This window comes from Cyprinus carpio, chromosome B21 (assembly GCF_018340385.1).
Source record: "Cyprinus carpio isolate SPL01 chromosome B21, ASM1834038v1, whole genome shotgun sequence".
NCBI classification, from domain to species: Eukaryota; Metazoa; Chordata; class Actinopteri; order Cypriniformes; family Cyprinidae; genus Cyprinus; species Cyprinus carpio.
This window is the reverse complement of record NC_056617.1, coordinates 7,924,454-7,948,799: the sequence shown is the minus strand read 5'-3', so window position 1 is coordinate 7,948,799 and position 24,346 is coordinate 7,924,454. Positions and strand designations below refer to the sequence as shown.

The 24,346-nt window shown below is 36.7% G+C and overlaps 1 protein-coding gene across 3 annotated transcripts in view; it reads left to right on the top strand.

Moving 5' to 3' along the window:
- Nucleotides 1–24,346, top strand: part of whrna (whirlin a) — an 83,249-nt gene that overhangs the window by 11,008 nt on the left and 47,895 nt on the right. The gene's annotated exons all lie outside the window — the stretch shown is intronic.

Below are 24,346 nucleotides of genomic sequence, written 5' to 3'. Positions count from 1 at the left end.
TCTGGTTTTTAGTGTCATGTGACTCTCTAATGATTGGTCTTTAGTGTTTGTTGAATATAGCAGCAAAAGTAACAGTATGAGCTTTGCCGCTGAGACCGTCTGCTGGGTAAAAACCCATTAAATGACTAAATGGCCATCACTGTCTGAGTGAAGTTCACACTGAGCCTTAGTTGATGTGCATGTGACTCCTCTACAGACGTGAACCACTCTTACCCAGAGTGCCTATACTTGCTAATTTTCGCCGTCGCGTATGAGGGATGGTGGTAATTGACCTACGAAGGTTACTTTCATGTGGTTTTCTCTTTTATCTGTGTGCTATTCAGCCTCTGTCACTGTCATCCGCCATAGTTGTCTGTATGTATTCAGCATCCAGATTAATCATCAGCTCGCAGCCTATCGATCTGGAGTTTATTGGCAGAGGACATCATTTCTGATTTGCTCGATGGGTTTATAGCTGGCACTGTTCACCAGATGCATCGGCTAATTGACTCTCTCTTTCTATGGTTTGTTTTCATGCTAGGTCGGGTCACTGGGCCCATGGGCACCAGCTCACTGCCCAGTTTGTCAACTCACAGCATTAAAATGCCACAACACACCATCCTCATGGTGTGTGGTGCTTTTTGTATTGATATGTATTTGAAGTGTCTTGTTTACTTGCCCTGTTCTATGCCATTCTGTCTGCCCAGTTTTGTGGTCAGGAAAAAAAAATACTTATATGGATGAACTAATACAATTTTAGATATTAAAATAATTTATATTATTAGAATATAATTTTAATTATACATTTTAATAATGTTTTTTAATTAATGCACATTTTAATAAAAAAATTTAATTATTTTTATGTGTGTTAGACAAAAATACAATATTAAAAACAAAAATATGTTATTATTATTATTATTATGCATGTCTGATTGAAGACCTCTGCATGTGTAGAATTTTTTTTTTTTTTTACACAATTATAATCTAAAATAAACTACATATTTTGTATCATCGCCTGATCCTGTCTCTGTCTTCCTCCTGATTTTTTTTTTTTTTTTTTACACTTGATTAAACTGTATTTTACTTGCACACATGCCATGCCTTAATGCAAAATCCAGTTTTCTGCATTATCATCTTTAAATGATAATTTAAATGTTAGTTTCAGCATTTAAAACAATTGTTGCTTATTGCAGCTTATTTTTTTTAATTAATTTAGAATTTTAAGTTTGGTGCACCAAAATAGGTAGAATTGTAATATATATTTTATGACACAATATTAACATCTAAAACAAATGTGTTATGTAAATGTATTTATAATGTATTCTATCGGATACTTTTTGAAATTGCTGTCAAGTATTGATGAATTTGATTATAACTGTGATGGGTTGAATGTTCAGTCAGATTTAAGGAATATATCCTTTTTAATCTGTTGACGTTCTGGGACTCTGTTATAGAATAGTGCTTAAAACTACTTAAAGCTTTCCTCCCAGAAGGATCAGGTCTGCTATCTTACTGAATAGAAATGGGCAGATTTGAAAGCACACACATATATTCAGATGAGAGGAGTGACACATTGTTTGGTCACTGAGGATTAAGATTTAGAGAGATAATTAAAATGTTTCGGTCAGATTATTAAAATCACTCTTTAGTGAGGATGTGCCTTCAAAAGGACTCAAAAGAAAATAATTTAATTCCCCAAACATGGACTGTTTCCCCCTCCAGTATGAGGAAATGAATAAGAAGAAAGGGGTCAGAGGCATATGGAGATATTAATTCTGCACAGATGTGTGCAGGGTCATGAAGGGGCTCTATGTTTTATTATAACTCCCCTGGATTATGATTGAACGGCAGAAGCTGCTGTACCAGAGGACTTCACTCCGCACCAGGTTCAGATAATTGATTTCAATCTGAGATTTATGTTTCAGCGAATGTCCGGAAAAAATGAGTTCTGTTCGTGGAAATGATGTCTAGCCTTCAGATCAGTGTCAGAGGTACTGTAGATATCCTTCATCCCATCCTGGAGGAGTTCAGGCCTTGTTGTTGTCGCAAAATACTGCATCCCAAACCATGGACACAGACTGATGAGTTTTTCCCTGTGGATCGCTGCCAGTGGAAGCTCATCTCCACAGGCTGGCTGGACCTTAAAGGCCTTGCATCAGGAAAAAAAACAGCATCTGGGGAATTTTCTGCCTAGAGGAGGATGGGGGCGGCAGCTTGTTGAGATTTATGATTGAAGGGCGCTATAATGAGAGGGCATGGATTTGATAGGTGATATAATTGTTCTGCCACTCAGGATCAGTAGATGACATGCTCATATGTTCTTCATGAGCTGTGTGGGTTACTGACAGATACAGAATGCTCACGCCTGATAATACAGTGGTCCTGACTGATCTAGTCAATCTGACATGTTTCACGTGGTGGTTAAAGAGGTTTTGTAGTTTTGCACACATTTTTTTTCTCTATCATTTCTTTTCTATCTTATGCCACACATTTTTTCCCAAGGGTGGTGTGGCGGAGTGGATAAAGCCAAAAATTTTTAATCAAAAATCCCACAATTAGAAACCCACAAGCATTAACCAATAAACCCACAACAAATAAACCAAAACCAAGACACTTAAACTGAAATTACTCCAACGAGAGAGTTATCTACTGCTACTCTTTTTAGAGAGTTACCTATATGTGTAAAATTCACTGCAATGATGCTAGGATGTCCTAGAGTGTGGAGATTTTATACACATAAATGCAGGTAAATTGTCTTCTTTTGTGAAAATTAAATGTCAAAATAAATCAAATTAAACATGATTTTTCTGACCTGAACTTATTAAAATATATATAAAAGAAAAAGTAATCATACTGAATTGTATTATTTTTTAAATGAAGTCATTTTTAAATTACTTTTTGCTGACAAAAGGGTAAAACCTAGTGGTTTGATTGATAGTGGCGAAGATTGGTAAAAGTTTTAAAATTAAAAAAAAAATTTGCAGGGCAGCATTGTGATTCTTAAATAGTCTTTTATTGACATATACAATGATTCTGGTTCTAAATATGCATGACAAGATTTTTTGTTATCTGAATTACACTGAATTTATTACACTGAATGATGCTTTAGTGGGTGTCTTCTGTAAATCATGGTAAAAAAGTGTGATAGTCATTATATTTTGCTTGGGGGAAAAACAGGACACATTCTAATGTACAGGAAAAAAGTAAAGCTTTATTAAACTTATATTGCTTGACAACCTCATTTTGTATTTGAATATGAAAAATGTATATATGATATATTTTTGTTTTTTTTTATATTTCATATAGCAAATACAAAAATAAGAATAATTTATATTTAAAATGTTCTTACTTTTAAAATTATATATTTCTATAATTATATATTTTCTGCTAAATTAAATTATGCAGAAAGTTGGAAAAAGTATGAACAGTATGGTGGGCCTTCATACTTTCGAAACATCATATGTTTTAGTTCTATGCAATTTGTCACATTTGAAATATTTACAGTACATTTACCTGGTTAGACTCTCAGAAGTATTTTTTGTTAACTCAACTAAACTTCATATGTGTAACATCTAGTTAACATTATGTAAAATCAGCAGATCTTTTTTAGTATTACTATTTTTTTTACCCATTTGAAAATATAATTTTTTTTTTAAATCTCTTACTTTTTGCAATAGTAAATTAGATGCTTGTTGTAGCAAGTACTAAAGTGTACTGTAAGTTGCATAATAGTGCTGTAAATAACTACTTACTTTGAAAGCTGTAAATGTTGACTAATATCACTGTCTTCTTGAAATGCATCTCTAGAGCTCTTTGTTTTGTCCCTCTTCACGTTTCTTTTTTTACTCCCTGTTTGACATTGGGCAGGAGGCCCAGTGGCGTTAATGCAGATCTAGCCCTTGGTTCTGACCCACATTAACCCACCCGCATAGGTTCAGACAGGATGGTGTGCTGACTGCTGAGTAAGCAGAATCAACTTTCTCGTTCTTACTGAAACACTGAAAGAATCAAAGCTTCGCTCCACAAGGACGAAAGAATTTGCACAGTAGTTAGCCACCTGTTTCTAATATCTCTCTATTATATGTACTTTCACTATGAATTTCGCTATGAATTTCGGAATGCTGGCAAGATACCAGAGCATATTTATCCCTCTCAATTTTCCTCCATATTATTCCTCCCTCCCCAGCTGTTTACAGATCCAAGGCACATGCATGCAGTATTAAGGATTTTGGCCATGCTTTTCTTGCAGCTTTTTCTGGAAGCAGATATTAGCTCATGCCAATCATACCGGCTCATGGTCTCATGCTTTTGCCATTTGCCAGAAGCTTTTAGGCAGCATTCTGGTCAGTTTTTCATGTTAAACTTCCAGCTTGTAATCTAGTAAAATATGTTTTTATTTAAATATGAAAAAATATTGATGTAAATATGATTTTAGTTAATTGTTGAAATTTTATAATGTAATGTTTCTGAGCAAAAACCTCAAAGTCAGTTTTGAACTTCCAAAAACATGATCATCAGTGATCATTATTGTAGATAAAAACCAACCCTTTTATGATTATATGACTATTTTATTTTGTCATAATCTCATATGACTTGTCTCTCTTGTAAGCACAAAATGACTTATTATCATATAGCTGATTATTTCCATATAATTAAAATGCATGGTGATGACTGACTGTCAACTTAAGTTAAAATTTTGCTTAGGTTATTAAACGTATATAGTTATAAACATTAAAATATTATAGAACAATAATGCACATAAATAACCTCATTGCTCTGATGAGGTCACAAGGTCTTATTTCTAATAGTGGTTTTGGCTGTAACTTTAATGCAGATGTATGCTTAGCCTGTGTCTGTGTTCTCTAACATGACATCTCTCACTACTGTGTTTTCTTCTGATTTGAACCTTTGTGTCAAGGGCTGTGCTGGTATGATGTAAACACTCTGACTGTACAGAGAGCCCTTAAATGTCAGGTGAAGGCTATGTTTAGCTTGTCCCTGATGGCCATCCAGCTGTGTGTCAGTGTTTCTGTGTGACAGGACATTTCCCAGTGGTGGGAACAGCTGTGTAGCAGGACTCAGGTAGACGGCACTTAATACAACTCCACAAGCTTAAATGATGCTCTAGAGAACAGAAGAGGAAAGACTTAAACATAAACAGCAAAGCATTAAGTGAAGCTAATAATCCTTTCAATTTGTTTCTTAGCCTTCTCAAAAATGTATTTAAAATAGTGATGCACTGACTTTTTGTCAACAGAAAATGCCAGTAATTAGCATCTCTCTAATGGCATGTTTTAACTGTCTTTTTCATGGGTAAGCTACAACAGTTAAACAGCACTAGGGCTGGGTTGACAATATACTTGTAAATCTTTATTTTAATAAACCAAGATATTTTAGTCAATGCTGTTTTTAACTAACGCGTGAACAAAACTACAATATTCATACAAATATTGCAGAAATATTAAATAAAAATAAAAATTGAGGAACTTGCACAGCTTTTCAGCTCAAATGTGACATAATTGCAAGTTGTAAATAAATTGTTCCAAGAGAGAAAAAACTCAATATTTGCAATTTATTTGCTGGAAATCCAAAAAAAAAAAAAAGTATTTTGTTACACAACAAAATACTTGCAGTCTTCTTTTATTATTTCATGTGTTTAGTGCATTTATAAACCACACACGTTTCAGGTAATGCAGGATCTTTCTCAGTGTTGGAAATATTGCAGAATATCTCTTTAAGATCTCTTGTCTGATACGTCAGTAAGATCATCTTTATATGGATAGATAATTATCATTGAAAAACCCACACAAACAAAAATGTGTTTTTGAAACCTGTTTTATTGTTTTGATCAATACTGATTTATATATCAGCTTCCCAAGAAGTATCTTTATTGATGGCCATTGCTCTCTTTCTCTCAGTCTTTCTTGCTTTCTTGGCTTCTTTATCCTACCTCTCAACCTCAAGGCCAACAGGAACATTATAAGAGGGTGTGATGGATGAGACAATAGGAGACAGAGGGAGAGATGGATATTAGGAGGATCACAAGCTCCTCTCACAAAGAACATTGGAGGATGAATCAGGAAAGAAGGGGGACTGTGATGGACTGCTGATTAAAAAGAGGAATTAATAAGAGGGAATGGCTGGAGATTTGCGAATGTGTTTTTTTTCTAGCATTCAAAACCACTAGATGGAGCGTAGCAGAACTGAGCATAGCATAGAACACAGTTTTTTTTTTAAATGTCTCAACCTGATGTCTAATATGATTGAAAGTGTATTATGCGATTATACTGTAGCATACAAATGTTACAGATGATGATATACTCTCAATGAGTCTCATTCACTAATCATTGCATCCAAGTTGTAAGTTTTTGAGTATAGTTTTACAGAGTTCTGAGACATTTAAAACACAGAAGGGTGCAATGCATTGTGTACTTGAAATGCATCTAGACCACTTCATGCTGTTTTCTCGCTGTATTCAACATTCTTCTGGGCAGGAGGACCGTTGATGTTAAAGTAGATCTCGCCCTTGGTTCTGACCCACATTAACCCACCCGCATGGGCCTGAAGTAGGAGACGTGCTGAGTAAGCGTAACCTTCTCTCGCCCTCTTAGTAAAAACTTGAGAATAAAACAGTGGCACTCCATAAGAGAGGGAATGTTTGCACAGCAGTTAACCACCTTTATACATTGCAGGGTTGTCAAAGGCCTGTTTAGTCAGTAGTAGTTCTCGTTTATACACACATAGTGTGTGTGTTCGTGTGTATACACTGACTGAATTACTGAAGACTAGAGTAATGATGCTGAAAATTCAGCTTTCACATCACAGAAATAAACCACATTTTAAAATGTTAAAATAGAAAGATGTTATATTTTAAAATTTAGTTTTGTCATACTTGTATCTTTAAGTGGCAGAAATTTCTTTTAAGTATGCATGGCATAGAAACACAATTCATTTTCCACTCTGAAGTTTTTATCGCTCAAGGCAATGATGGCAATAAAATAGTAGCTGTAATAAATAATTGAATTTCGCTATTGTTTCATTAATGTTATATTAAAAGGATTGTAATTTAAAGTAGCCATTTCTATTTTCAACCTAACCTTGAGCTGAAGTTATCGTGGAGTGAGTATGTTTGTGTTTTAATCAATTTAACCTTTTTTAATTACATACACAATTACGTATGTATATGTAATGTAAAGACCATTTGTGGATGAAATGACTAAACTCCTTGTGTTTTCCCCCAATTTTTGTTATTAAATCAGCAAAACGTTTAAATGGATTTGTTAGCTTTGTAAAGCATGCATTGTGTGTTTTCCACTGGTACAGCAAGGCATATCAATTGTTGTTTTAGTGCTTGACACCCTGGGTCTAACACATTGTGCATTTAGACCAGTCTTTTAAAAATAGCACAGATGAATTGCTTGATCTGTACGCCCCCATTACAATTTTCAAATCTGCATTTTTATATGTATGTGTGTGGTTATAGATTTTACTGCCAAAAGCTATTTCTGTAGTCTATAGTTATTTTTTTTCCACAAGCAGAGAGGGTGAGACCCTAAATATTATCTTTTCTCCGTGAAGAACGTTCAGTGCTGCTCATTGAAATTGAAATCCCTGCGCTGTGGAGCCTAGGCCTGCTGATCCCTGAATACCGCTCTCATTGTCACATGGGCAGGCAGAGTGGTGCATGCTGGGAAGAAAGGTGCAGCGGAGGGGTTAAGAGGCACTTTGAGTCACACGGCTGCTTGCGTGAAGAGCTCTGAGCTACAATAGAAATACTCACAGCAGGTGCACTCTCCAAACCAAAGGAGAACATGGAGGAAAGGAGAGGGTAGACGGAGCTTTTAAAACGACATACCACACGATTTGTCATTCCTCCTTCTTGTCTGGCTGGCTTTGATGAAACGCTGGAGGATTTTTAGTTAATTAAACAGGATTAGGTGTAACCTAGAGATCAGGGTGTTCAATTATCCTCCTCTCTGTTTTTTTTTTTTCCTACAACCTCGCTCTTTGCTCCCACTCATTCTCTTTGTAGGAAAAGATGTGTTGGCTTTTAATGATTTGCTGCATTTTTATCTTAAAACCTAGAAGTGCTGCTCTGGACAGCAGGAAGCACACGACATGCACAGGAAGAACAATGTCCTATGCGGTAATCAGCTTAACCCTGCACACACACTCTCTCTAACAATACTTATTTGCCTCAATTAAGTTCTCCACGTATACAGGGGTGTAACTAATTAAAAGCTGCGATACTGTTAACTTAACTACATTTTTCAGTAGTGCAACAGCAGCAAAACAGTGTAGCTTTTCCAGCACTTTTCCTAACAACTAGCAGTAATTATGTGACGCAAGAAATATGCATTCTACAGAAGCTTTACATTCTTCTATTGATCACCAAAGATGATATATTGAAGAACTGTTTAGTCAATACAATGCTTCAAAATATCTTTTATGTTCTACAGAACAAAAAAGTCAAATTGGTTTGGGATGTTCACCCAGTAGTTCACACAAAAATGAAAGTTCTGGCATCATTTACTCACCTTCAAGTTGTTCCAGACTTCTATGAGTTTCTTTCTTCTATTGAACACAAAAGAAAGTGAAATTGATTTTGCAGGCTGAATTTAAAGATAAATTATTAACACTTAAGGGCCTTATGAAAATATCTTGGGGCCGGTTGTTTGAGAGCCCTGGATTAGAGTGAATGAAATATTCCGAAATCAATATTCATATTGATTATATGATTCCTGGGTTGTTATCTCTGTTTGGTCGTTGTTGTGTGTTAAATTTTCACACTAGGAAGGGCTTCAGAACTGAAAGATACAGTGGAGTGAGAGCATAGAGGAAAAAGCAGAAAACAGAGAGAAGCTCTTACTGGGCAGCTGTGTGACCGGCCATGCCACTCCTCCACATCAAATTCCTGTTCTCCCTAAAAATAGCTTCCCCTCTCTTCCTCTAAGCACTGTGTAGAGAGGGAATAACACACATGGCCCTCCTTCACATCACTTCACACACCTCTGTAATCATAGCATCTTTTTTTCTGTCTATTCATCCAACCTGTCCGTCTATCCATCCATCCGTCCATCTGTCTACCAAGCTCTCTATCTATTCCACCATCTGTCTGTCTATTTACTCATCCGTCCTTCTATCTTTCTGTCCATTTGTCCGTATATGTCTCCGTCTTTCTCTATCAGTCAATCTCTTTATCCTTCTGTCTTTTTATCCATTTTTCTCTGTCTGTATATGTATCCATTACTGTCTGTCCATCTGTATCTATCATTCTATCAATCGTTCTATCGATAGATCATCTATCTGTCTGTCTATCATTCTTTAAATAATTTTTATCTATCCCACTATCTTTCTATCTCTACCGCTCTCTTTATTTATCTGTCTCGCTCTGTTGATTGTTGAGTCGCTCTGTCTGTCGGTCGTTCTGTCTATCCATCCGTCTTTCTATCATTCTGTCTGTTGATATGTTATTCTACTGTATCTGTCAATCTACCTGTCTGTCTGTCTTTCATTCTTCCAGTTGATTTATCTATGAGATCTAACTATTCTGTATGTCTGTCTTTTTATTCATCTATTTTATCTATCTCACGTCTACATCCATCCATTCCTCCTGTCAATCCATCCATCCACCCACGTTCCTGTCTGTCAATCCAGGAGTGCTTATTTTATGCCTTTGTAATTATGCACTCTCAGCCTCTCTATAATATCATGCATTAGCAAAAGCATCCTCCTTTAATGGAATACAGCAGACATCGGTCTAGCATACATGAAACCTGTTTTCATACATTGTAACTTAGCTGTAAACCAACCTTTGACATACAAAAGCACATATAGCTACTTATTAAATTCAATTTGAGATTGGAGAAATGAAAATTTGGATGGTAAAAGTTACAGTAACACTGTCGGAATGCCTTCAAATTCAAAAGGCTGATTCGTTTTGGATTTACAAAACAAGAACAAAAAACATTAAAATTTTCTATCTTTTTAAATCTAATTCAATTTGGAATTGACTATGAATGTCTTTGTTTTAAAAATCTTTCTCCAGTAAGAGTCCTAATTTTGTATCACTAATACTTGATAGAGTGTGAAAGAACACTTCCCTTTTCTCCTCCTTTCATGTGTGTTGCAAGCCACCAGTGTATTTAGTAATGGATTAAGCTGAAAGAATGGATGCTATAAAATGATTATCGGTCCCCTGATGTCCTCAACATAAATGGCTGTTAAGTCGGTCTCTGCAGGGGCTTATTGTACAAGCCTTGTTTATTGGTCTCTCATAGTCTAGTCATTACTTAATGACTTCCTCATAGGCTTTATGCTTAATGAACTTGCCTCGTGTAATTTAGCTCGTTGCCGAACAGAAAGGAACAAGAAAAACTCATTGGCTGTATGTGTGGCGTGTCTTGTCACTTTTAGGTGCAGTTGGCTGATATGATGTTAATCAATGGTGGTGTGTTTGTGGATTCAGTATTTGTAATTAGGAAATTGGCCTTTGCAGTGAATTTCCTGCTTTTTTTCTTGGACGAGTAAAAATGTGGGGTTGGAAATATTGACCTGGCCTTCCGCCTTAGAAAAGTGGCTCGCATTAGTGTAGACGAAACAACAACTAAAAAATGGCCCCTAAATGGATATTGATTAATTTTGTTGTAGAGGCCAGTGACTGCTTTTCTGTAGCTATAATATTGTGTACTTCTGAGGAGAGCTGTGTTTTTCATGAGAGTGCTTTCCCACTACAATGCAATCGGTCATGCTGGAGATTTTCCATTGACTTCTATTGTTTATATATTGAGTTAATTACACTTTTCACACTTTTTACTCTTTATCTGCTAAAAATACCCCTAAACATGTACTAACCAGGTATTTAAAGGGTTGTTTCTGATAAACATTGCTTTAGTGTGAACAGGCAAATTGCTTCTGGTTGGTCCACAAAATGCATATTCACCCTTATGGGGACATTTGGTCCCCACAATGTTGGCAAAACCTGGACTACACACACACACACACTCCTGGAACGCTGTATTGTTAAAGGAAACTATACCTACGGACTGACACTATTTAAGGTGCACACTGTTCCTATGCATTTTAATTAACTTTGGGAAATTGTCCTTTTCTCTGCTGAATAATTTTGAGAGAATGAATATGCATTCAGATCATTCCTCACTCTGCTCAAAAGCCAGAAACTGTCGTTCTCTGAATGGTTTTCAGACTGGGTTACTGTGATGAAAATCCTTCAGAACTCTGCCGTCTTCTCTCCATCCAAGAGGCATTGGATTTGCTTTGTGCAAAAAAAAGTAGTTTCACTGTCATGATATGCATTTCCTTTCATATGGATCATTTTGATTGGACTGTGAATTTATGTGCACCAGTGCTGGGGAACAACTAACTAAAAGTTTTAAAGAAAATAAGTTACTGTGACTATATTTTTTCAGTAGCATGACAGTAGCAGCTCAGCTGTTTTATAATGTGAAACTAGTGGAAAATCAAGCTGGGTCATTCCATGTCATATCAACCATATTTCAGAAACCTCCTTGTCTAATTTTTTTTAATTTGTTAATATTTTAATTCTGAAGAAAGATAAGCATAAATGGTGATAAAAGCCAAAATATGAAATGCTATGTGTGAATAATTACCAAGTAATCCACTATTTTGTAAAGGGTGTCAAAATGACCATTTTGACCTGAGATTTGGAGCCAAATTAAATTTAAAAAACTTTAGAAAAACAATTTTTTGACAACATAATTATTTTATTTTTATGAGATTGGCAGGTTAGCAATCTTTTTTGCATTATGCCAAAGGTGACCAATCAAAAATCCCTGTAACTAAAGAAGTATTAAAGATATGTTAATATCCGAGTTCTTTTTAGATCTGTTAATATCTGAGTTTGTTACTTGTTTTTTTTTTTTTTTTTTTTTTGGCATCTAAATTTTAAGGCCTTTTAGGATTCAGTTCCAGAGATCTGGAGATTTGGCTCTATTAGTAAATTTACCATTCACAAAGACCCACCCTCCTTAGTTACTGTTGCTATCATCGACAAACACTACGCCGCTCTCACACTACATATCATGTTCTGAAAAATACATCACGGAGCAAAGAGGAAACTGACAACACACTGATAGTGAAGACCGAACAGGTTACTTCTGATATGAAACAAGGTCTTAGCTTTCAAATTTTGTCATTTTTAAAGAAATTTAAAGTTTTGTGGCTCTTTAATGTGCCGTGACAGATCACAGTATTGCCTCAGTTCAAACATGTGAACCGATCGTCTTTTCATATTTACATAAAGCATGGAATAAACATGAATAAACATCAGAAAGTGATTTATTTCAACCGTGGAACACACCATTTTTCTAGTTTAAGTCAAGTTAATCTACTCTCTGGTCTGATTTGCGGTTAAGGCTTGAAGGGATACAGCTGCGGCTACTGGGCATGTGCACTTACATATTTTCAGAGCCAACAATATAATGTGAAACCTATGAAAATGCTTTTAAAAAGCACATGGCGCCATAGTTTCATCACTTAAGAGTGTCGTGGTGACCGTCTTTTTGCAGTAAAGGACCTGTAGTTTAATGAGTGGGAAGAGAACATGAAGCGATGTGAGGTTAGCTGCATTGAAAACAGATGAGTGCACATGTGCATATACAGCTCTCAATCAGGCAGAAACCCATCGGATCTAATCCAAAGAAATATAACACAAAACGATAAAATAACACTTTATAACCTAATATTTTATTATTTAACACTCAGTATTTTAACTTAAGTGCTGCAAGCCATGCATACAGTACGCAAAACAAGTACTTTAAAGGAATTCCTTAGCTTATTGCCGTTACTGTGGCAACCAACAACAGCATAACTTAACCCTCCGCATATATTTATATTTAGTTATATTGAAAAAGATTCAATTCAGTCAATCTTTTACCCCGTTTTAATATGGATTTATATGGAGCCGTTGCTGTCGGGCAAGATGGTGGATAACAGCCGCGGCACATAATATCTGTGTTCTGATTGGCAAGATCGCCTGTCAATCAAGCTCTTCTTCATTTGTTTTTCTTTCACCGTAAAAAAAGTTAACACTGAATAACCTACCTACAATACCATAATAAAGCTACATTGCTATTTTTAATGTCACAATATGTTGCACACACAGCATTACAGCCCAGTGGATTGTTCTTTCATGGACTAGCTTTATTTTCATATTTAGTGCAGTTCATATTCAAGTGTGTTCAGCTCAAGCAGCAACCTCCTGCTCTCTCTCGTGAAGCCAACACGGAAGTGACTTAAACTGTAATTCTTCAACTGGCCGCTAGAGGCTGGCTGCAAAAGGGAGACAATCCCATAGACTCCCCATGTTAAAATGGCCAACTTTACAGCAAAAAAAAAAACAACTTTTTCAGCCTGGTTCAAAAAATTATTTTGGTCTATATAGCTAATATTGTCCTTCATGACAACTGTGAGGGGGGTGAATTTTGTCACTTGCCGCTGTTGACACTGCCGTCGAGCTAGGTGGGCGTGGCTTCAGCAACCAGCTCCTGGCTTTCTGCCCATTTTCGATTATTAGTTTTTTTTGGTGAATGGAATCAAATGTCAAAGTCCCTTTTAGAGCAGCTCCTATCTACTTGAATAAGAAATTATGTCTAAATCTGTTGAAAAATTGTATCATAAATTTAGCTTAATGGGGTTTAAATGGCTTTTAAAAATATACATTTTTCATGCTGGTCCAGCTGGTGTATATTCTAGAATAAAAGTTAATTGGCTCTCTTAACTATAAGGCTGAATTCCCTTTCTTGCAGCTGCCGTATTGAGCTTTGAAATTTATCCTTTTCATTTTTCTACATGTGGTCCGTGTCCTCGTCATTTTGTTTCTAGATTAGCCTAGTGCAGTCTTTCATTAATTTAACATCTCTTGACCAAATACAAACCCACTATAGCCTTCTGTACAGTGTTCACCAGTTTGTTGAGTGTTAGTCACAATGCTGAGGGTGAGGGTTAAGATAAGGTAAGCAGAGAGTTAGAGAGTAAGTGGAGAGTGGAAATTATCCAGTAAACCCCGCCGTATCTTTGTTTGCGAAAAGCTTAAGCTCTTGGCAGAAAAATCAGTGAGGTTGATTGGATGAGGCTGATGTGTGTGTGTGTGTGTGTGTGTGTGTGTGTGCCTGTATATGTGTGAATGAATAACACACGATGGCTGAATTGATAAGCAGGACTCTGTCTTATCACCCAGACAGACCCAATGAGACATGCAGTGAAACACCACAGGATTGAACACAAAATTAAAGCACCACTAGGGAAGGGAGCATGTAACTGAAGAGCTAAGTCAACAAGCTAGTCCATTTCTTTCCCTTTTTTCTCTTTCTATCTCTCATTTTCTTTTTCATCTTTACGAGGAGCTTGATGTGAAGGAAATTGATCGGTGGTCGGTTAGAGAGGAGCCCACAGCTGTTTTGGAAATATTTTTGCTTTGGTTTGTGTTGCCGGGTGAGATTGCAGAGTTAGCTAGATCATGTGGAAGATATCTCACTTCCCCTTTCCTATTATCTAGCCCATGTCTCTTAGTGTGTTTTTAAGAGTGTGTGTTCCACAGGATTCTAGTTCTATTGAGAACAATAAATAAACAACTCTTACTCCCACATACTGCTGTATTTTACAAAATAAAGGCATGTGTATAATGCCATAAGGCTAAATCACTTATAAATTAATATTTCATCAGGTAAAAAAATATATAAATTGTAAATAATTTATTATGTAATCTTTTATTTATTTATTCCTGTAATGGCAAAGCTGAATTTTCAGCAGCCATTACTGCATTCTTCAGTGTCTAATATGCTATTTTGCTGTTCAAGAAACATTTCTTATCAATGTTGAAAAAAAAATTCCCTAAAAACTTCAAGATTCTTTAATATATAGAAAGTTCAGAAAAACGTCATTTAATTAAAAATGTATGTGTGTATGTAGTTTAAATTTGACTAAATTGCCTCTTACACAGTTGAATTAGTCCTCTTCAGTTTTCATTTTTGCATGAGGATTGTTGCATCCTGTCTGCACCTGAAGGTGGACATACGTATCGAAGTGTGTCTGAACGGCGGGCAGGTATCTAGGAGATTATCTCTTGTATAATTAAATTTGGCTGCCGTTTGCCATGTGTGATTTGATTCCCTGTGCTAACGCGGCCGCGCATGACTCAAGCACGTCTGCTCCTTCCTTTCTCGAGCCGGTGGGTGGACCATAATTGGACCCGGTTGAAAAGGCCACAAGTGACACTGACAAGCCACTAATGAAGTGATCTGGACAGTCAGCCCATCTTTATGTGCTCAACCTAACTGGCTGATCCCACAGAAAAGGAAATAACACTCCAGGAGACAGAATTCAGGGCTAGAAACATAATTACAGCCTGATTTCTCACATAAACACGTCACACAAAGCACAGTGTGCTCAAAAATGAAATAAGGGTTTCTCAGAAGTCAACGCTGCTGGATTCAGCATATGCACCTCCTGGAATGAACCGTGGTCTTTTCTTGGAAGTTGCAGGGAAAAGCTAATTTAATAGGGATGTTTTTTTTTTGTTTTTTTTTAAATAAAGGCTGTTATTTTCCACCATAATAGACCCATGTAGATATCCAAGACAAGAGAACCACAATTAGCCTGGCCTCTCTCATAGGGTAAGACAATGCATAATGATGTTTTTTTTTGGTTCGTTTGTTCTTTCATGTTTAATTTTTTTTTTTTTAAGATTCAAAAATATGATTTAATTGAGAAGGTCCATAATTTTACTACTCAAGCTGCACACAAGCCTGTTTCATGCTTCAACCCTGCTCCTGGAGAGCTACTGTCCTGCAGATTTCAGCTCCAACCCCAATCAAACACACCTGAACCAGCTAATCAAGGTGTTCAGGGCTACTTGATAATTACAGACAGGTGTGTTCGAGCAGGGTTGGAACTGAAGTCTGCAGGATGGTAGCTCTCCAGGAGCAGGGTTGGAGATCCCTGCTCTAGATATTCCTATGGAGTTTTACAAGGGTTCAAGGTTTTTTTTTTTTTTTCCAATTTATGACTAAAGGTCTGTGGTAAACATAACTTGATGATACATGTGATGATGATGATGATGATGTTTGATAAAACAACCAACATTAGGTACTCTGCAATTACATGGCTGGCACCACTGGCCACTGTTTGAATCATTGTGTCGGGTCATGTTAGTTTATGTGTGTGTGTTTTGTAGATAAGCATCCCCTTTGGCGGTGACCCAGGTGGTGGAGTTAATTTTACGCACAGGTGACCACTGAACATACCAGAGATAGCAGCCTGTGGCAGTGTAGATCCAGAGGCAACACTTCATCTCTCTCCTGATACACAAACATATAAAAACAAACTCGGAATTCATACGCCTCCCTTAGAGGATGCTGAAAATCAGATTGCATTGAAGAATAGCATCACAATTCAAGAACTATAAGAAAAGAGAAAGAACAAGAAGTTGACATGGACATGGACTTTTTTAACTTTTGTTTTGTTACTATAGTTTTTATATACAGCAGTTTATATAACATGCATTGTGACTTAAAAGGTGCTCTATCACATGCTGGTGAGGCCAGTTAAAGGGTTAAAACTCCAGTTTGGGCCCTTGAGAAGCTCATTTTGAACTTGCTGCAGTGTTTTGACAGGGTTGCAAGCAATGATAAACACTCGTCCTGATTCGTGCTATTTCTTTGATTTAAGTGTTATCCAAATCAGTGCTTTTCTGCTCTCTTCTCGTCTGCTCCTCATCTTATTACGAGGACGAGTGATTAACTACACTTTTTTCATAATAAAGAAGGAGTTCCATGCCTCTGTGTTCTCTCTCCAGTCCCAGCAGAGGAGATGGATGGTTTTGAGCCCAGGGTCAACAGCTTTTCCCAGCCATTCACACACACTTGCGGTATGGTCCCAGAGTCACTCTCTATCTTGCCAGCACAAGCAGAGCACAAATAATGAACTGAGGTAACCTGTGCAGCAAGAGCTGGGGAACAGAGAGGTGAACTGAAGTGTGGAAAGCTGTCATGACTGTTGCAGACTGAAAAGAGGTATCTTCTATTGTGAGCTACATTTTTTGTGAGATTGAATATAAAATGATAATGATTAAACACTGTCCTGCCCCAAATTCACACCATTTGTTGAGCCAATGTTGTTGTGTTGACCTGGTTGAAATTCTTATTGATAGCAACACAGAATCACAGTATTTACACTTTTTTTTTTCAAATGGCTTTCTTATACACCATGGTGTCTTTACACCAGTGGTTCTCAACCAGGGGGTCTTAGAAAACTTTAAAGATGACTTAATGATTTATTAAATTTTTTGTTATTATTTTTCATTGAAGAACCAGAGTTTCCACAACCTTGGAAAACTTGGATATATGTGACACTGGACCACAAAACCAGTCATAAGTTGCACAGATATATTTGTAGCAATAGCCAACAATACAGTCAAAATTAGCTATTTTTCTTTTATGCCAAAAATTATTATGATTTTAAGTAAAGATCATGTTCCAAGAGGATAATTTGTAAATTTCCTGCCATACATACATCAAAATTTTATATGCATTGCTAAGAACTTCATTTGGACAACTTTAAAGGCGATTTTCTGAATATTTAGATTGTTTTTGAGATTACATTTAGCTATTAAAGGTATAGTTGACCCGAAAATAATATTTGCTAAAAATTTACTTACCCTCAGGCCATCCAGGATGTAGATGTGCTATTTCTTCATCAGAACAGATTTGAGGGCATTACATCACTTGCTCACCAATGGTTCTTCTGCAGTGAATGTAGAAATTACAGACTTCACAGGAATAATTCACACGAAAATGAAAATTCTGTTATTTTTCTGCCACCTTTCACCTCAGAAGCAAATACTCACCGGGAGGTCCGGGAGCAATTGTAGAACAGCAGGTCATGGACACGAATAGTAGATATTTTTTCCTATTTCTCAGTGTTTCATTCTCAATTTCTTCATCTTTCCCTCACTTCCAGGCAGAGAGAAAATCAGATATCATTCCATAACCAAATGTATAATACAGCACTGGCGAGCACTGCCGGTGGCACCGTTTACCAACACAATAATAAGATCTCACAGAAGAAATCTTATTTGAGTTTGCCCAACAGGACTACATCCCGCTGTTGTAATTACAGTCTTTTCTTGTTATGCATTTTCAATCTTTTACACTGAGCTAGTGGAAAAAAGATTGTGTATCTCACACAATATGAATTTGAGCTGTTCTAAGTGCTTTTATCTGTTATATAAAGGTCATACGTTTATGTTTTCTTTGCTGTAAGCCTGTATGCTTGTGAATGTATTGGTTTGTGTGTCTTTAAAAGCATTTGCTCTGACATGTAGGACCAAGTATCCATGCTTGGCCTGTTGGGAAAAGCATATTTCTTTTCGCTTGACAGCACTGGTAGTGTCTGGGTGAAGCTGATTATAGGAGATGATGCAACAGTAACATACAGCACTGGTTCTTCAGCATATGAACTAAATCTCATTTGAAACTTATTTCTCATCAGGTTTGTCAAGTCTTAATACCTTTTGCAATTTTGCTTTTCCAGTAAATTGATCTTGTTTTAAGGATGTTTAGATGGTTTTCAATGCAAAACGAGACAAAAATACTGATTAAGTAATGGATTTTTTGCAGTGTTGTACTTTGACAGGCTTCTTACTGTATTTGCATACATTTGAGAGTCTGATTCGAGCTGTTTTTGCATTTTGAGGAGAGCATTAGTATGTTTATCCTGTCAGCTTTGATTTAGCTGAAACAATTCTCCCTGACATAGACGTCTTCAACAAGCCCGGAGAGATGATACTGTTGTTTTTCGGTACTATATTTTTATGTCCCACTATGCTTTGTCTGTTTTTGTTGTTTGCAAAACCTCTTAAACTATTCTCACATGTTTCAGTCAAAGAGTGAAAAATCTCCCTTAATCTTTCCCCTGATTCAAGCACAAAATCTGCCCTTAAGTCAAGCGTTCTCTTTTCTCAATCCTCCCTTTTCTATCCTGCTTGTGTATCCCCATGTGGTGGCGACCCCTGCTAAATAAATCATAAATAAGAATGAAAGATGAGACAAGAAGTTGGAAAGCAGGGAAGGGTGATAGATGGAAAGAAGGATACTTAGAGCGAGAAATGTTTGCTGTAGCAGCTCAGCGTAGTCCGATCGATCCGTCCAGCATAAGATGCCACAGCTCTGGACAGAACTGTTGAAAGATGTCAGTGCTGTCCAGAGCTGTCAAACTATATCAGACCTCACTGCCAGCAACACATGTTGTTCACCAGATTACATTTCTGACAAATTTTACCACTTAACTTTGAACATAATTCATTATCTTTTAGTGAGAAACTGTTGTTAAAATTGCACTTTATTGTGCCTGGTCTCTCATTATAAGGGATAAATGAGAAATTGTTTTGTTATTGCTTTGGTAGATGAGATTTTGCTTATGCAGTAATGCCTAAGGGGGATGCATGACTCATGGCAGTCACAGGTGGATGTCACAGGTGGATATACATATATATACATATGTGTGTATATATATGTGTGTATATATGTGTGTATATATATGTATATATATATGTGTATATGTGTGTGTGTGTATGTATATATATATATATATATATATAATTCCAGTTCCTGGAAATCGGGCATAGTGCTTTAAAGTTATTTTTACTTCAAATGTTGTATTGTAATCCATTGCATTACAATACAGTTAAAATGAGTTTTTAATCACAATATTGTAACTTGTTAATTTTAAATTTTACTTTCCCCCAGCTTAGTTGTCTATTTACAAGGCTCAAAACATTAGCCTAGAGTACAGCTTGCAGGAAGCATTCAGCCTGGTTTAAATGCTTCAGTTAATATGGTTGTCATCATTTTTTAAATGGCTTCCACTTAGACACTACAATGCGGATGTTTATGCGGCTGTACAAAGTGCTTGAGTATCTAATGAGGCTGTGTTATTTAGTTTATCATTCATTATCTGTTGCTGGCACCAACACTAACCCAGGGTTGAAAGTGGCCTTAACTCTGGGTTAAAAAAGTGAATCCTGGGATAAGCATAGTGTGAAAAACTTTTGAGAAGGAGATTAAATTGAGATCTAATGGAAACTTTTAATGGAAAGACTTGTAATCCTCCTAGTAATCTCAAATGTGCCAAAGCCGTAAAAATAGTTAGAGTTTTCAGTTTCAATAGCATCACAATTCAAGAACTCAGACATTTATCATCAGATTCTTCTGAGATCAAATGTTCTCAGCTATGCTATTCATATTAGTTTTATAGCTGTATGTTCGCAATCACTCAATCATATGGATCTACTTTTTTTTGTAAAGAATTTTAGGAGAAACATCTGACAGTTCAGATGAATCTTTGATAGAAAGATACAGTACCTTTCTTTTTTTTGTTGAGAAATTAATACTTTTCATCCTTGCAAAATAAAAGTATTAAATGATGCGATTTAAATTTTTCCATTCTCTTTGGAGTGTTACAAGCTCTTGGTGCATAAAGAAGATCTATAAAGTTGCAAAGACTAAAGAGATATTTTTTATAAAAGTTAAGTCAACCACACCCCCCTAAAACAGCTCATTCTATTATGCCCCCACATGTCTACGTCACGCAGAGTCCAGCCAGGGGTCGTCGCAAGTTCCTTCGTCGAATCCACCACCCGCGTTGTTCTCAAACCGGCCTCCACTCACTCAGCCCGCTGAGTGTGATGCTGTGTTTCTTTGTGAAAGTGAAAGAACTTTGTTTGGTCTTCCAAAAGAGGACACAACTAGAATCAGAATCAGTGGTTAAGTTGTATTTACAACACTGTTCCAGAACAGTTCGGCCCAAATATTCAGATGTGTGCAACGCATTTTATGGAGGACTGTTTCCTGATCTGGCGGCTGTTCTGACTCACAGCCTGTAAGTACGTTTTTTTATATTTAAAGAATTTGCCACTGATTCAAACGTGAGTTTTTAGCAGTGTAGAGTAGAGCTTGTTGTTTGTCATTTCTCCAATAACAAATGCAGACATGGTTTTATGTTTACGCAGCGCGATGCAACATGTTAAAACACACTATACGTCTTTATAATCAGTAATTATATCCCCACTGGATGCAACAAATGCTTCGTTTGTAATGGGTTTTATTTGTTTTGTCTGGTCGTGCCGAGAGATGTCATCACAGTATGGTGAGGGGCATAACATTTCCGTCACACACTTGAGGTATTCGGCCAATCACAATGCACTGGATAGCTGGCCAATCAGAGCACACCTTGCTTTTCAGAACAATGCGCTTTGTAAAAATTGATGCGTTTCAGAAAGGCGAAACAATAGATAGATAGAGGAGAAACCAATAATGTACAGTATGTGGAAAATAATGTGTTTTTTGAACCTTAAACCGCATGAACAAATTTCATTACACCAAATACACAAAATAATGTTCTTTTTAGCAACATAATATGACCCCTTTAAATGCTCAAATAAAAAGGTACTGTATAATTCAGGGTTCGCATAAAATTTTCAACATTGATATGAAATGTTTTTTGAGCACCAAATCAATATATTAAGAATGAATGGCTGCTGAAAATTCGGCTTTGCCATAACAGGAGGTAATCACATTTTAAAATATACTAAAATAGAAAATATTTTAAATTGAAATATTTCACAATATTACTTTTTCACTGTATTATGGTGTTCAAAGATCATAACTCAGTACATGAAAGAACTGTATATCTGTAGGGATAATATAATCACACCTACACAAAAAGCATCATATGTGAACACAGAAACTGCCTCCTATCCATCTATTGTCCTACATTGATTCTTAAATATTTTATATTCATTCTCCTCCTGGTTTTCATCCAGAATCGCTCAATCACATGCAAATGTCTCCTGCGCCCCTTTCTAGCTCGTCTGTGTGTAATCTCATAAACGCATTCTAAGCACACGACACTGCTAACCAGACCCAATTACCCTTTGTGATCATCTAATTGGCCCCTTTTTGTTATGCTAATTCAAAACAACAATCACAGATTGTCTGTTTATGTATGCATTTTCTGTTTGCTTCAATATCCGTGCCAGCTGGTCATTGCTCGCGAGCATCACATGCTCAGACATTCGGCATTTACGACTTGATTTCTCATTCTGCCCTCGGATGCTTTATCGGTCCCATTGGAAATGGCAGTAAATAAACAGAATGCCTGGCAGCTCAGTCTGTGTGTGTGTTTGTGTGTGCTGGTGTTCATGTGAATTGGTAAGGCCATCAGGCTCAGATCTGAAATGACTTGGAGCAATTAGCTTTAAGTGTTCATGGCCTTTAAAGTCAACATGAAATCAAAATTGACTCTATTTTCTTCCCTAATGTGCATTCCTAGTCTTACGGTGTTGTTCCACCTCTGTAACATCACATTTATGGCAGTAAAATGGGTCGCAAATGTTTTAGGTTGTGTTTAAGTTGTCTGGATGAGCAAAACCCAACATTTCCCTTCTCTCTCTGTGACATGAAACTTTCTTCCATTATGTCCTTCGGTTCTTGCCTGGAGCTATTAATGCATTTTCCCACATTATTGGCATTATTGGCTTTCCTAAGGTGACATTGTGGCATATCATATGCAGGAGGCTTTCTCTTCTTCTCCATCTCTCCATCTCCATCTCCATCTCCATCTCCATCTCTCTCTCTCTCTCCCTCTCTCATCCAACAGTTTTTGGTTAATCCACTCATTTGTTGACACACTCCATCAGACAGTGTCACAGTCAGCACTTTAGAGCAGCGATGGTGCATTAAGAATCTCGCTGCCAGGCGCTTTTTTATTTGTTAGTATTCACAGCAGGGACAACGCTGTTTTTTATCTTCTCCTCTTGTCTGTTAAAGCAGTAGTTCACTGAAAAAGGAATATCATTTACTCACCCTCCTGTTGTTCCAAACTCGTATGACTTTATTTCTTATGTGGAATGTAAAAGGAAAAATTTTGAAGAATGTGCTACTGTAATTGTTGTTTTCTTCCATGCAATTACAGTGAATGGGACTTCAAAAGAGGCGGACAGAGTACACAGCTTCATTACTTGAGTAAAAGTACAGATACCCCTTGCTAAATTTTACTCAAGTACAAGTATAAGTACTACAGTCAGATGTCTACTTAAGTAAAAGTACTGAAGTACTTGTTTTTAAAAGTACTTGAGTATCAAGAGTACAAGAGTACGTTTTCTAAATATTGCATAACTACTGCCACAGTGCTTACATTTATGTACAGAAACGGCTTACATGGAGTTATGATGAAAAATGTTAATGTTAATACCTTGGAGAATGTAAAAGGAATTGAAAGTAAAATCAAGTAATTTTCATCTTTTTACCATGTTGCTTTATTTATCATTTCTCACTTGCGCACAATGGCAACGCTCTGACAAACCTCTGCTAGAGTTTTAATGGAATTTTTGCACCCCACATTTAAACCTGACTGTGTTAAACACACCACATACTCAAGAACATCAAAGCAAATGCTCAGCTTACATTAATGTGTAATATCAGAAAAGAAAATTCAGCTAAGAATTGTGTGTACATGTGAGTTTCTCTGTTTTTTTCATCAATCAAATCAATAAACCTAAACCAGCAAAGAAGGCAATATAGCAATGTTCTGACACACCTCTGAACCTGACCGTGTTATACACGCCGCATAGAAGAGAAAATAATAATGATTAAAGAAAATCAGCTAATCAGCTGTGTTTCAGCGTACAAAGAAGGAAAAATAAAATTCTGCTAATTTGAGTGACAGTATTAAGCTCCTTCCTCTGACAGACATACAAGCAAAGGCAGGAGAAAATACTTTCAGCTGAATAACACCATTCTCACACACACAATCTGTGACAACTCTGTGTGTGTGTGTGTGTGTGTGTGTGTGTGTGTGTGTGTGTGTGTGTGTGTACTTCAATTCAATCAGATGTCTATCTTTGGCGGATAGCTGAATGTGATTGCTGATAGGCTGTGTCCCAATCAGTGGCGCCTGCACAATCCAATCACGTTTGAGAGGGAAACAACACATTTCCGAGATTTTTCATTTTTTCCGTCGCAAAAATTTTTTATCGGATAGGCGTTTTGTTCACACGGAATCTGGCGTTTTGGAAGAGTGGAACCGATGTTTTTTGAAACCGGGTCCCAGAGTGGATACATTTGAAAATGCCGTCTTTGCGTTTTCGTCTGGACAGCGAATCCGTATATTTTCTGAAATGATGAAGTCATCAGCCCACGTCTCGCCCTAATCAGACACCGCTACGTCACGTAATAGCAACAAAAATATGAACAAACACTGAACGACTGTCTTTTTATCAACTAACATTAACACAGATTAATAAATGTATTGTTCCATGTTCGTTTGTGTA